General features: G+C 48.2%; 1 protein-coding gene across 1 annotated transcript in view; it reads right to left on the bottom strand.

The window, feature by feature from the left end:
- Positions 1-4463, bottom strand: part of LOC143164806 (tropomodulin-2) — a 37038-nt gene extending 32575 nt beyond the window's left edge. The window contains exon 1 of the mRNA XM_076347768.1: positions 4409-4463. The gene's annotated coding sequence lies outside the window, so the exon portion shown is untranslated. The remainder of the gene's footprint in view (positions 1-4408) is intronic.
- Between the last annotated feature and the right edge of the window lie 8045 nt (positions 4464-12508).

Below are 12508 nucleotides of genomic sequence, written 5' to 3'. Positions count from 1 at the left end.
TAATCATCATGTATATTGCAAAATTATCCATATGAATGTACTGCTATTTATAGGAGATATAAAGGGATGTAATCCCTTTGATTCAAATAACATGACAGGTTTTTCACTGGCGATTAAAGATAGATGAAACATTAATGCTTCTCCCACTGATGCAGAATAAAGTTATATAAGAACTAATTTCTGATTGTTTCTAAAATAGCATTAGTGGTATTATTCAGAACCATTCAAAACATGAAGCTAAGTCCTGGGGAGGAAGTAGATTTCTTCACAATGCCTGATGAATTTATAACCTGTTTCTGGGTATCGTCATATTTTTAGATCATAACCACTAGACTTGTTTCCGTACAAAAATTGTGACTAATTATACAGTGATCAAATGATGATTTAAGCCAGTCTTACTTAAAAAAAGCAACCTTTAAATCACTCAATTCCTACCTACAGGAAGAAGATGAAGATGACAGAACAAACCTAAGCGTTACAGATATTGGTGGGATTGTGTATGGTGCTCTGACGCTCCAGTGATGCGTCAAGTATAGAAAATAGCGAAGTCCGGAGAGACCTGTCCGTCTGTCGTGTCTCCTGCAGGGAGAGACTCCCCCTTGCTTTTAGAGCGGTAAGGTTTAGTTATAAAATAATGAAGCAACCATCCTCTATTTCTGCTCATTGCAACTGGTAACTTTGTGGAACTGGAAGGTAGGTTTCTTCCATCTTTAGAACTTAAGTGATTATTTGAAAATCCATGCAAGGTTAATTAGCTTTTCTAAAATAAAAACATAACATAGTTACTGTCTGAAATGGAGGGCGGTGTGAAGCGCTAGGCTGAAAATCCTGGAGAGCAGAGTCTTTTTATACAGACAAAACGGACAGTGAAACGGCAACTCCACCCACAATTCGTCATCTGCGAGCTTCAGCCCCGACGTGAACAGAAACACCCTGCTGCTGAGCTGTACCAGTGGTGGTTGACTGACGGTCCCTCGGATAAGACTTAATATCACGATTGACTGAGACTATCAGTAATGCTGCTGACCAGTGTTACAAGTGACAGTGTAAGTGCCCATTTGATAGCAACTGGAAGAAAACAGCCTCGTTATTTTCTGTGGGGCACCAATGATATTTTTAACCTCTTTCGATAACTATCAGGCTCTGCAGGCTTGATTCTGCAGTGGACAGGTGCTGATTTACCTTGGAACAAGAGGCTGTACCTCCCCTGGTGAGCACCGCCCCGGAGCGTACATGCTCCCAGCCTTGGGACACAGCAGCCCATTGCTCTGTGGTCCCCAGATGAACATGGATGAATCAGTTCCTACATCGTGCACGTTACAGTAATAGCTGTGACGTTTACAAGATGGTGTCTTCATCCAGTTCTCAAAATCTCCCAGATTTTGTGTTGTGTAAAGAATTGTAGTTCTTGTCATCAGACAAGATCTACGATGAATGCAAAGCAAAGCATACATTGGGGTATGAATTATCTGCAGCTTTGTAAACAGGCATCCTCAGGAAGCCAAAGGCCAGGTTCTGGTATCCTCACTGATCGATCACGTTTACATGGAACCAACTGTTGTGGTGCCTTAAACACCGTCAACCGCACGAGAGCCTCTCCACTGCACTGTCCTGTCAGAGGAAAGAAGTGCCTTGTTTGAGGTCAAACAGAAAGTCTGTGGCAAGACAAGGAATTGAGCCATCTTCCAAGTATCGAGCGTTGGACAGCTTTTCCTTTGGCTATGGGTCCCTTCTTCCATGGACGGTCTCGTTCATTTAAGTGGATCTTTAAATGAACAATATACACCAAGTGAAAACACAGCAGAGAGAGGACCAGGGGCTGGGTTAAGACCATGTACTACTGATGGCAGAACTCTGATCATTAATAATGATTGCTGTTAGATAACTTCTAAAAAACCCTCTTTTTGCACCTTTCCTAAGCTGATTTTTCTCCTTACGATGTACAGAGACATCGTAACTACCTACGTTTTTTGCATTTTAGCTGTAAACCAAAGCCAGAAACCATCCGTGATGTGCACATCCTGATAGCTGAAACAGTAAATAGGAGAAGGAATTGTACCTGGAAATAGACTTTTTATTTTTACAACAAAATAGATCAGACCAGCCCTGGAAAAGACAACACTAGTGTTTGTTTTTCACGTCGGAAACATCAATAGGAAAAAAGGACAGTATTAACAAAAGCACTGTTCCACCTGTGCTGCCAACAGATGGCAAACGGCCTGCTACCTTTTTGTCGCTGCTGTTCTCAGATTTCCCTATTTTAGAACGGCAGCTGGACCTTCAGACCCAGCTGTTCCTTGAAATAATCCTAATAAAGAAGGATTTAAAAAGTCAGGTTACAGATTTCTGTGGCACCAAATAATGACGACCAGACTCCGCTGTTAAACAGAAGCCACTGCTACACTTTACGGTCAGTGAACAGAACGTATGCACTCTCCCCGGTATTAACCTACCGTGTGCAAATACACGTGGCTACAGGATGCTGCCTGGCGCCTCTCAGTGCAAAACCCCGCGCAGCTGCCACAGCCTCGGCCAAAAGGATACTCAATCACAGGAAGACATCAAACTACGAGATTCAATAACTTAGGAATGCTACAAAAAAACCCCTAGAGCAGATTAATAACAGCAGACATGCATAAACATTGCTTGCCAGAAGTTGTAAAATAGTGGAAATAATAACAATTTGGGGAAGGAAGAAACGTTATGCAACGAGAGAGCAAAGCACACCATTTTGAACAAAATTATTTACACTGTCAAGATGAGAGAGGCTACGGGCTAAGTTCAGACAAATCCAACCGAGCTAGATGAATGGGAGAAAAGATATATATGGAAACTAGGTTGGCAAAGTCACTAAAACGACTCGCATAACCTTCTTCATTTTTTACATTGTGGTAAAAATTTAAATATGTATCTATTTATATAGCAGAAGCCAGTAAAGAGCTGCACAGCATTCAGCACCACGGCAAAGGCAGACAGTCTATTAGTTAGCAAATGGGTGCAGAATAACGCGGAAAAGATTGTAGTATCGTTAGTATAACTCAGTGAGACACCTCCATACATCCCTGAGCTTGAGTTCATTTTTCTAATAATTGTACCCCTTGCAAGGAATTAGAAGATGCGATGCCTGCAGTACGAGGCCAGTTGGTCCCAGGTGTTCCTTTCCCATGACATGTTCCGATCTCCAGAAGTGGAGGGCAGAACAGAGGAAGGTCAAGGAAGATTTCTGGGAACACTCAGTTAAAGAAAAGCTTTCATACGGTAAGAAATTGAAAGGCCACACCTATTTACTACAAACACGCAACTCAATAACTTACTGAAGACTTCCTCTACTAAATGTTTTCAAAAGCATAGACCTACACAGTGTATCATTCATGGTATAAAAATATTATCACTTCGCCCAATTATTTTTAAATTGATATTTGACATTGGTACGATTCTGAATTTGTTTCACCATTAATGATGTGACAACATTTTTTTCATAAGTTTATGTTAACGCCTAAGCTCAGGGTGGTCACGTGAATCTAACCGGTTTTCCTTTATTTTTCGGTGTTATAGTCCTCAGATTTCTCTACATGATTCTCATTGATAAACTGTGGACTTTTGCTCTGGCAAAAGAAATTCCCCCAAAGCTTCCATCCAAGCCAAACCCCCTGAACTAGCAGAGGGCCACCCCGGTAATTTTGTGATCGGAAGACGGCAAAATAGAGCCCGTGTGACATCTAATGTCGACGTGCAGGTTTTGAGGACGCGTTGTGCTCCTCAAGAGCTTGGAAACGTTACCAGATGTTACTAAATCCGCACCCTGCTCCTGGACCTGTCACTGCGACGTTTATTCTGACAGCAGCGGAGCGTAACCACCCTCCATCAGCCCTGCCGTATTTCCGACATACAAAAGGCCTGAGAGCTCTAAGGCGAGGCGGCTCACCTTCGTTTACAAAAATACCTTCTTTCCGTATTTTATTAAATTGCTTCATCTATTTTTTGCCATTTAACGCCTGACATAAAGGATGCGAGCTCATCGAAACAAATACACGCGCGCTCCCTCGCAAAACGCCCTATTAAGAACAAAAAGAGGCAGAGCGGGGACAGGCGCCCCGCGCCCCGCGGGAGCCCCGGACCTGTCGGCTCCCGCCCGGGCGAGCCCCGCCGGTTTTCACACGCCGAGGATGATTTCTAGCGGCTTTCCTGCCCGGCCGCCGGGCCGGGGCCGGGGACGGAGCCGGAGCCGGAGCCGGAGCCGGAGCCAGAGCCAGCCGCCGCCCCGCCCCGCCCCGCAGGGCGCGGAGCCGCGCGGAGCCCCGCGGAGCCGCCGCCCGCCCCGGCCCCGCGGGCGACGCCCCGGCGTCCCGCCCGGCCCCCGCCCGGCCCCCGCCCCGGCCCCGGCCCCGGCCCCGGCCCGCCGCCTTACCCCGCCGCGGGGCCGGCCCTCGCCGCCAGCCGCCCGCGCGCCCCTCCGCGCCCCGAGCTCGGCGCCGTCCGCGGCCGCGCGCCCCTCCGCGCCCCGAGCTCGGCGCCGGCGGCGGCAGGTGGGTGCCCGGCGCGGCGGCTGCGCACCGCGGCCCCTGCCCTGCCGGGCACGCTGGGACTCGTAGTCCGGCGGCCGCCCGCAGCCGCCGCGGGGTCCGCGGGCACCGGCAGCGGCAGCACCGGCAGCGCCGCCAGCCCCAGCCAGCGCCCCCCCCCCCCCCCCGCCCCCGCCAGCAAGCACTGCCAGCCGCTCCGGCACCGGCTCCACCAGCAGCATCCCTCCCACCCTCACCTGCCCGGGTCACCCCCGCGGCCCCCCCATCCTCCCTCACCCCTTTCCCTTTCTTTCTGCCCCAAGCCTGCAGGTGAAGGCCCACCTAACCCACACCCAGACCATGTCTATTCCCCCTCGCCTTTGACTCGGCACGACGTAGCCTCAGCCTTACCCCTCCCCTGTGTGGCCCCCCTACACGGAAACTGTGAAAATAGACTACGCTGTGGCTCGGATGCTCTGCCAGCTGCAGCCGTCGCCCCTGCCCTGTGCACGTCTCTAAGCAGCTGAGCACGCGCTCGCCGCATGCGGATGCGCGGCCTCGGCAGAGGTGCTGGACAGTTCTGGGTGCACCTGGAGGCAGCTGACCCTAAAGAGCACGGCCTGCTCCTCTCACACACCCTCTGCAAACTGGCCCGGCAGCTGAACCAGCCAAACAGGTCCCGCAGCAGAAGCTGGCCGGCCCTCAGCCTGCGCCAAGATGTGTCGCTCCAGGGAGCCGGTTCTGGAGTGGAGGGTGCTGGCCTCTGCCCAAAGCCAGCCTGCCTGGGCTGCAGGACGCAGGCTGGAGGAGAAGGACTCTTTAGTAACTGGTCCTCCATCTCCATAAGGATTCAGAGGGATCTCCGTGGGTCTCATCTGTAGGCCTAAAGGACAGGAGCACCTCAGGGTGCCCCTCTCCATTCGAGAATGGCAAGTCACTACCCTGGCACTTCCCAAAAGCTTGGTGGATCTTTTCAAGGAGGCTGCTGGCTGTATCACAGTGCAGTGAGGTTACGGTGCTACAGCGGGGTCAAAACCTCTCGGAAGAACATGTTGATCTTAACAGAGGATATAGGAAGAGACCGTTTTGATGCTGTTCCTCTCTTCTTTTGATTAGTTTTGACGATTCAATTTATATTTGTGCTTTTATTCTATACTAAAGTTAACCGTTGGTTGAAATTGTATGTAATATGTAATACGATTTGAACGTACCCCCTGTAATCAAGTATGTCCATAATTTAATTTATCAGATTGCCTTCACTGGGTACTGTCTTTTAGCTGAACTGAGGCCCGTGGTTCTGAGGGCTAAGTGATGAGCCACCAGCAGCAGAAAAGCTATTCATGTGATTAAAATGTCTAAGTTTCATGACATGTTGGCAGGAAAGCAAGACATTGCCTTGTTAAGAAGCAGACGCTGCACCAGAGACGAGTTCTCCTATGGAAAAAAAAGTGCAACTAGGAAATACAATGCCTTCGGCTTCACTCCATGCCCTGCCGAACACCTCGGGCATCTGTAGCAAGACTTACAGCAGAAAACTCAGACCAGTACCAGGGACTGAAGGGTTACCTGCGGCATTTTGCCACTGCTGCTCAGGAAAGCACCTGTATCCACAACAATGTGCAGAATGCACAAAGACGCTCCAAAACTGCAGCTGTCTGCTTGGAGCCTCCCTGCCCCAAACTTCGTATGAAATGGGATGTTCAGCCGTAAGTTGACAAAGCTTTTGCCAAACATCCAGAGTGTTATCAGATCAACAGAAATGGAAAAGAAACAGACCCGTTTGCTCCACAATCTTCCCCTCTTTTTCTCTGCCTTGAAGTGTTTGGAGAAAACAGGGTTTGCCTCCGTGGTTTTGCTTGTCTCTCACCCATACCAGACCTGGCAGGGAAGCTGAATTGAATTGCTTTGAAATCTGCCGCTCTGTAACTTGGTGGCTCAGGCTGAAGACGAATCTCCTGGTTTGGCGTTGGGGTTGAAGCTTCACTGCAAAGAGGGCTGAACTCGGACATGAGATGGAGAAATGTGGATTTGATTCTTAACATGGATTAAACCCTCTTTTGGGGTTTAATCTTGGTCAGTAGGATCAGGGGTTGGATGAGTTACTCAAATTACAATTATACAAATACTGGGAAAGGGAAACGTACGCTATCAACACAGAGCGAAAGTTAACTTTGGGATGTTTGGTTTTTGATAAGCCTCTGCAAGTTTTTCACTCAGATTTTCCTGTCACGCCTTAAAATATATTTGTTAAGCTGAAACTTTCTCAGTTGATATGAATGGGAAGAACCCTTCCCATGCTGACTTTTCCATTTGCAGTTGCCTTGTGTCTGCTGACAAATTCACTTCACATTAGTTTCTGTTAGAAATGTAACGATCTAAGACCTCTGCAGGGAGTGCAGAGTTTGGCTGGAGTCAAGGTCCTTCTCTTCTTGGGCTGCGGTTTCATGTTTCTTTCCTCCTTTTACCTCATACATAGAATTTGCAATCAAAAAAATAGAAACATGATCGGTCTTTGCCTAAGAAAAGATACAGGTCGCCTGCATTCACGAGACATACAGACAAAAATATGCGCAGTAAATATATTAAATGCAGATGTACACAACAGTATACTCGCATGTATAGGAGTAACATTCTCTCTGAAACCACAGCGCACAAAGCAAACCGTATCACACTTCAGTCTCATGTACACAGTGTGTTCTAAACAATTTTTCATTCTTCCCAAACTGCAAAATTGAAAGACAGAAATACTCAGTACAGCTCACACATCTGAGCTACATCCCACGTATGGGCCATGCCCGCTACGACACATTCACATCAAATGGCTGTGACTATTTCCCACGTGTGGGACTTCACAGGCCAGCACCCTGGAAGCATGGGTGGAAGTGCAGGGTAAGGCTCCAAAACAGTCCTTTTTCCCTGCTGGGAGTCTCTGCATAACATTTTGCCCATCTAGGCTTTTTATATATTTATGTATTTGACTTGTTGAAAGAGGCACAGTGGCAGAGTTAACAGCCTAAGGATACAACGTGCATGGGGACAGCTACTCGAGAAAAAATTTTGCTCCCCCCTAGGGGGGGGCACCTTCAAGAGCGAGCAGTCCTGTGGATCCCAAAACGACGTTATTTCCTGGCTCTGCCTTCCCTTTGACCGGTGACACTTTGGTTCGGAGCCGCTGCGTGGTGAATGCAGTGTAGAGGTTTGGCGTTTTTCCAGCGCTGCCTAAACTGAGCTTACTACCAGCAGGCTGCACCAGAAAATCTTTGACTGGGGCACCCAAAAGCAAGTTTTATTTCACTGAACTATTTGTAGCCAAAATGAAAATGCGGTCAGTTGTTTTAAATCGTTTCTTGTATTTTTTTAATAAAAAAGCAGAGGGGCTGTGGTGATCTTTTCATCTGTTTTCCTTACAACACAGCTTGTAAGCCTTTGCTTAATTAATTCCTGCTTGAGCTGGAGTATGTCTCTTAGACAAACATCTGGACTCGATTACTGTGTTGTGCATGTTTTGATCTCCTCCCTTAAAGACCAGCTGTTGATCAAATTCAGTGACCTGTATATAAAAACCCTTGGTTCAATGCCTGATCAGCAAATCTTGGACCTAGGGTAGAGATAAAATTTGACTCTTGTTCACATGCAAAATTACTGCGTTGTGGTGACACTTCTGAAATGGCTTTGAGAGAGAACCAGCGTATGCAGTCAGCCCCAGTTCCGAAGAGCCTGGTGGTTCAGGCCTTAAAACGCTGGCCAGCAGCATCTCAACTGGTCAGACAGCAACTATATTTAGGCTGGGGGTTTTTTAATTGCATTGGTTTGACAGATAACAAGATCTTCTTGGACTGTTTTATAAGGCAGACTACAGTAATACAACTTCAAGTCGTCTGCTAGTTCGTCCAAACTCGATTTCTGTGAACGCTTCTGTATCCATAGTACACTAAATCCTGAAGAAATGCGTTTAAGATTTGGACACTGCACTTGCCATGGTAGTAACAGTAATCATAAAAACCTCACCTGTACCAACTAATTTGCAGCAGTAGACCTCAAATTGAAACACCACTTCCATTTTGCAGGCGTGGAAAGCGAGACACAGAACAGATGGTTATTTTAAGTCTGGGGCCCACTCGGTGGGCATGCCACCGGGGACAGGAACGCGGGTCTCATGCTTTGGGACTCCACAAAGCTGAAAGGTGGAAGGAATTGCCCAAGGACAGAAGAAGACCACTGCTGACCCTGGGACCAGACCCCGTCAGCTCACCACCCTCTACGCCCCGCTTACAGAGCTACGCAGCACCGCTCTCCGCTCCAGGCAGCGTGTCCAAAAGCGTGCCTTGGGTTGGCTCACACTTCCCCACTGCCACCCCGGAGTACAGGCGACATGACTTCTGCTCCATCCACTGAGGTACGGTTGCTCCTCCAGCCGCCCCAGCTCTGCTGTCTGTGCTGCTATGAGAAGGAGGCGGCTTTGGAGGCACAGGCCAACTCTCCACCGCCTTTAAACTGTTCCGTTTAAAGCGGTTTGCTCCTCAGAAGGGAGCAGGAGCTAACAGATACTGTCCTCCTCTCTTTACAGGGCCTGCTAATGGTGAAGATCTTTCTGCGCCACCTCTTTCTCCATGAACGGATCTGCAGGACAGCTTGTTCAGTGTTGGATTTCCTTCTTTACCTATAGAGCCTGAGGCCCAAGGTCAGACAAAGGCCCTCTGCAGCGGACCGATATGCACTGGGGATGTTTCTCTTAGCACGTGTTTCTTTTACACAGCCAGTTCACAGTGAATTGGATCATTTTGGGTACGTCTAAACTGTCTTAACGGCACACTCGAGAAACAAAACCCCGTGCAGCGTGGTCCCAGATGCTGAGCAGAGAGCGCGTTAGACAGGGTGTGGGCTCCTGCAGATAGGGCTTAGAATGCTGCGAGTCTGACGGTCGGTGCTTGAGCTTGTCTTCCAGACGTGCCTCGGCAGGCTGGCCCCGGGCTGGCCGCAAGGCAGCCATCTGCAAGAAGAGGGAAAAATTCCAAAACACGTATAGGTAGCTACCCCTGTGGCCTCCTACCAAAGGCTGTGTAAGCCAGCCCGCTCGCGGGAACGAGCTCCTCTCAACCCTTCACGTCAGAACGTAAAATTCTCAAGGCATGAGGGTCGTGTCTCAAGAGAACCAGGACTGAACCATGCCCTTCTTCGCTGCCACTGGAAGGAATATGATTTCCTCACTCATAATTTGTTTCAATTCAAAGTTTGGCCACTCTCATAAAAAAATTATATAGGATAGAGGGTCCCGGCATCACTTTTTATTATCATCTACTTACTGATGATATTACTATGATATCACTGACAATATCCTTCCTGTCTATATCCTGTGTGAATTCCCCAGCCAGGAAGATATTTCTGTCTCGGGCCATATCCATTGAACCCATGTTCTTCACTTGTACCACATCAGCACTGTAGAAAGTAAATATATTATGATTTAACCAGTTTAGGATTATGTCTGAGGTTTTGGATGTTCCTTTCCTGCCGGGCGCAGCTCGGCTCAGTGAACAGCAGTGAGGGTGCTTCATGCTGTATCTGCTCTTGCTTTGCACGTGCATCGTTTCAGCACCAGTGGAAGTGCCGCTGCTGCCCAGGTCTTCCGCGTCCTTTGAGGTTTCGTATTCGCAACACTTCCCTCACCCACGTATGATTGTCTTAAATTATATCGCAGCCTTTGAAAGAGAAATCCCTCTACTAATCCTTCTGAGGACATTATGTTTGCCCTCTGATATACACGCATTGGTCTGTCAGCTTGGAAAACGCCAGCTTTCTAATGACTGAAGGATTATGAGTCTATTGCTGAGCGTTTGCATGCTCTTGTGGTTATAGAAGCGTCTCTTCATTCACCCACGGGCTCGGTGCCAGACGGGCTCAGCGTGGCTTTGTGGGTCTCTTGCCTCCGGCGCCAAACAGGGGAGAATCTCGCAGCGGTCAAAAGCCCAGCTCCATCCCCCGCTGACCGCTCCCAGCCTCCTCCTTAGCACGCCCTGGGAGCTTCTTTCTTCGAAGCGAAGCGCTCTTAGACGGTTCAGCCCAACACGTTGGACTGTTCCATTTTAAGTTTGCACAATTTCGATTTTAATATAATTTATCAGATTAATTTCTGTCTCTATTAAAGTTAATAAGAGCCTCACTAATGACTTCAGCACAGCCAGGACTTTGCAAAATATCTTCAATTAACATATTAGTCACAAGTTACTAGAATTTTACATATTTTAAATAAACTCCACATTAAATAAGATGGATGATGTATGTTGCCTTACACTCTATGTATCTTACGGAAATGAAATCTTGGCACTACTGAAGCAGACGGCAGAGCTTACACTGACGCCAGTGGGGCCAACATTTCACCCCATTTCTTTTCCCAAATCTACCAAGAGTTTCCAGCGACTGAACAAACCAGCGTCTCAGTATTACCCACCGTGTAAGCTCGGAATCATTTTTCTCTAGGTCACAGCGGTATTGTAGGGCCCTTGATAGCTGGAAAATGCTTTGAGGTTCAAATGGCTATAGCTGTACTAACGATTACTGGTTATTATTTTCCTGCTACACATGCCTTCTCCTCAAAGCGGGAATGGCAATGTCTGCTAGGAAGGTTACTCACAGTTTCTGTTGTAAAACCGTATTTTCCATTATTTTATGTTGCCGAAACTTAGCCATTCAAATTAAATGGCACATGCCAGACAACTGCCTTAACTTTAATTGTTTTTTTTTATTTTAAGGTGTAGAAAGTCTAAGTTTCCAACATCGAGATAAGAAGAAAGTAAACCCATGGTAAAAAAACCAAACCTCTGAAGACTGCTGTCTTTGGGCGTCTCCAGCTTTCACGTACCCTGAAATTTGATAGAGCACAGACTAAATCAGGTAAGATCTTTTACTGTTTTCAAGACAATTTGTCCAGATTGCTTTCACATTATAAAGCTTTAAAAAACCTGTACATAGCTAATGTTTACTAGCACACAGTGTTTACTAGCACATGAGGCTGGGTAGCTGAAACATCCAAAAATTCATGCTCATTAAGCGCATGCCAGCCCTTAACAGGTGTGCTGTGTTTTGGCTGGGACAGAGTTAATTTTCTTCCCAGCAGCTGGTACGGGGCTGTGTTTTGGATTTGTGCTGAAGACAGTGTTGATAACCCAGGGATGTTTCCGTTATTGCTGAGCAGTGCTGACACAGAGTCAAGGCCTTTTCTGCCTCTCACCCCACCCCACCAGCGAGCAGGCTGGGGGGGCACGAGAAGCTGGGAGGGGACACGGCCGGGACAGCTGACCCCCACTGACCCAAGGGATATCCCACACCATATGACGTCACGCTCAGCACATAAAGCTGGGGGAAGAAGAAGGAGGAAGGGGGGATGTTCGGAGTGATGGCGTTTGTCTTCCCAAGTCACCGTTAGGCGTGATGGAGCCCTGCTTTCCTGGGGATGGCTGAACACCTGCCTGCCCATGGGAAGGAGTGAATGAATTCCCTGTTTTGCTTTGCTTGTGTGTGTGGCTTTTGCTTTACTGCTATTAAACTGTCTTTATCTCAACCCACGAGTTTTCTCACTTTTACCCTTCCGATTCTCTCCCCCATCCCACCGGGGGAGAGTGAGCAAGCGGCTGGGTGGTGCCAAGTTGCCGGCTGCGGTTAAATCACAACAGGACACGTTGGCATTTGGACTCCTCCTGCCTCATGCCAACGGGAGGGAGCGCTGAGGGTGCTCTTGGCCCAGAGCTTTGCAGGAGAAGCCACCATTTCCCCGTAATTGTGCCTTTTGTTGGGTCAGGGAGGGACGGGGCATTGAACCCAACCACAAGGGACTCATCTCCCTGGTGCACTGCCCCACAGCCCGGATGAGGAAGCTGCACGTTTTGAATACAGAGAAAACAAAACGTAGGCAGAGGTGAAGGCGAGGAGCCTGGGGAGGCCACGGGAGAGAAGGAAGAAGCCACCAGAGCGATCTGCAAGGACGCAGAGAGCTGTAAAGGCACACAGGGGTT

This window comes from Aptenodytes patagonicus, chromosome 10, assembly GCF_965638725.1.
Source record: "Aptenodytes patagonicus chromosome 10, bAptPat1.pri.cur, whole genome shotgun sequence".
NCBI classification, from domain to species: Eukaryota; Metazoa; Chordata; class Aves; order Sphenisciformes; family Spheniscidae; genus Aptenodytes; species Aptenodytes patagonicus.
This window is presented reverse-complemented; position numbering and strand designations above follow the sequence as displayed.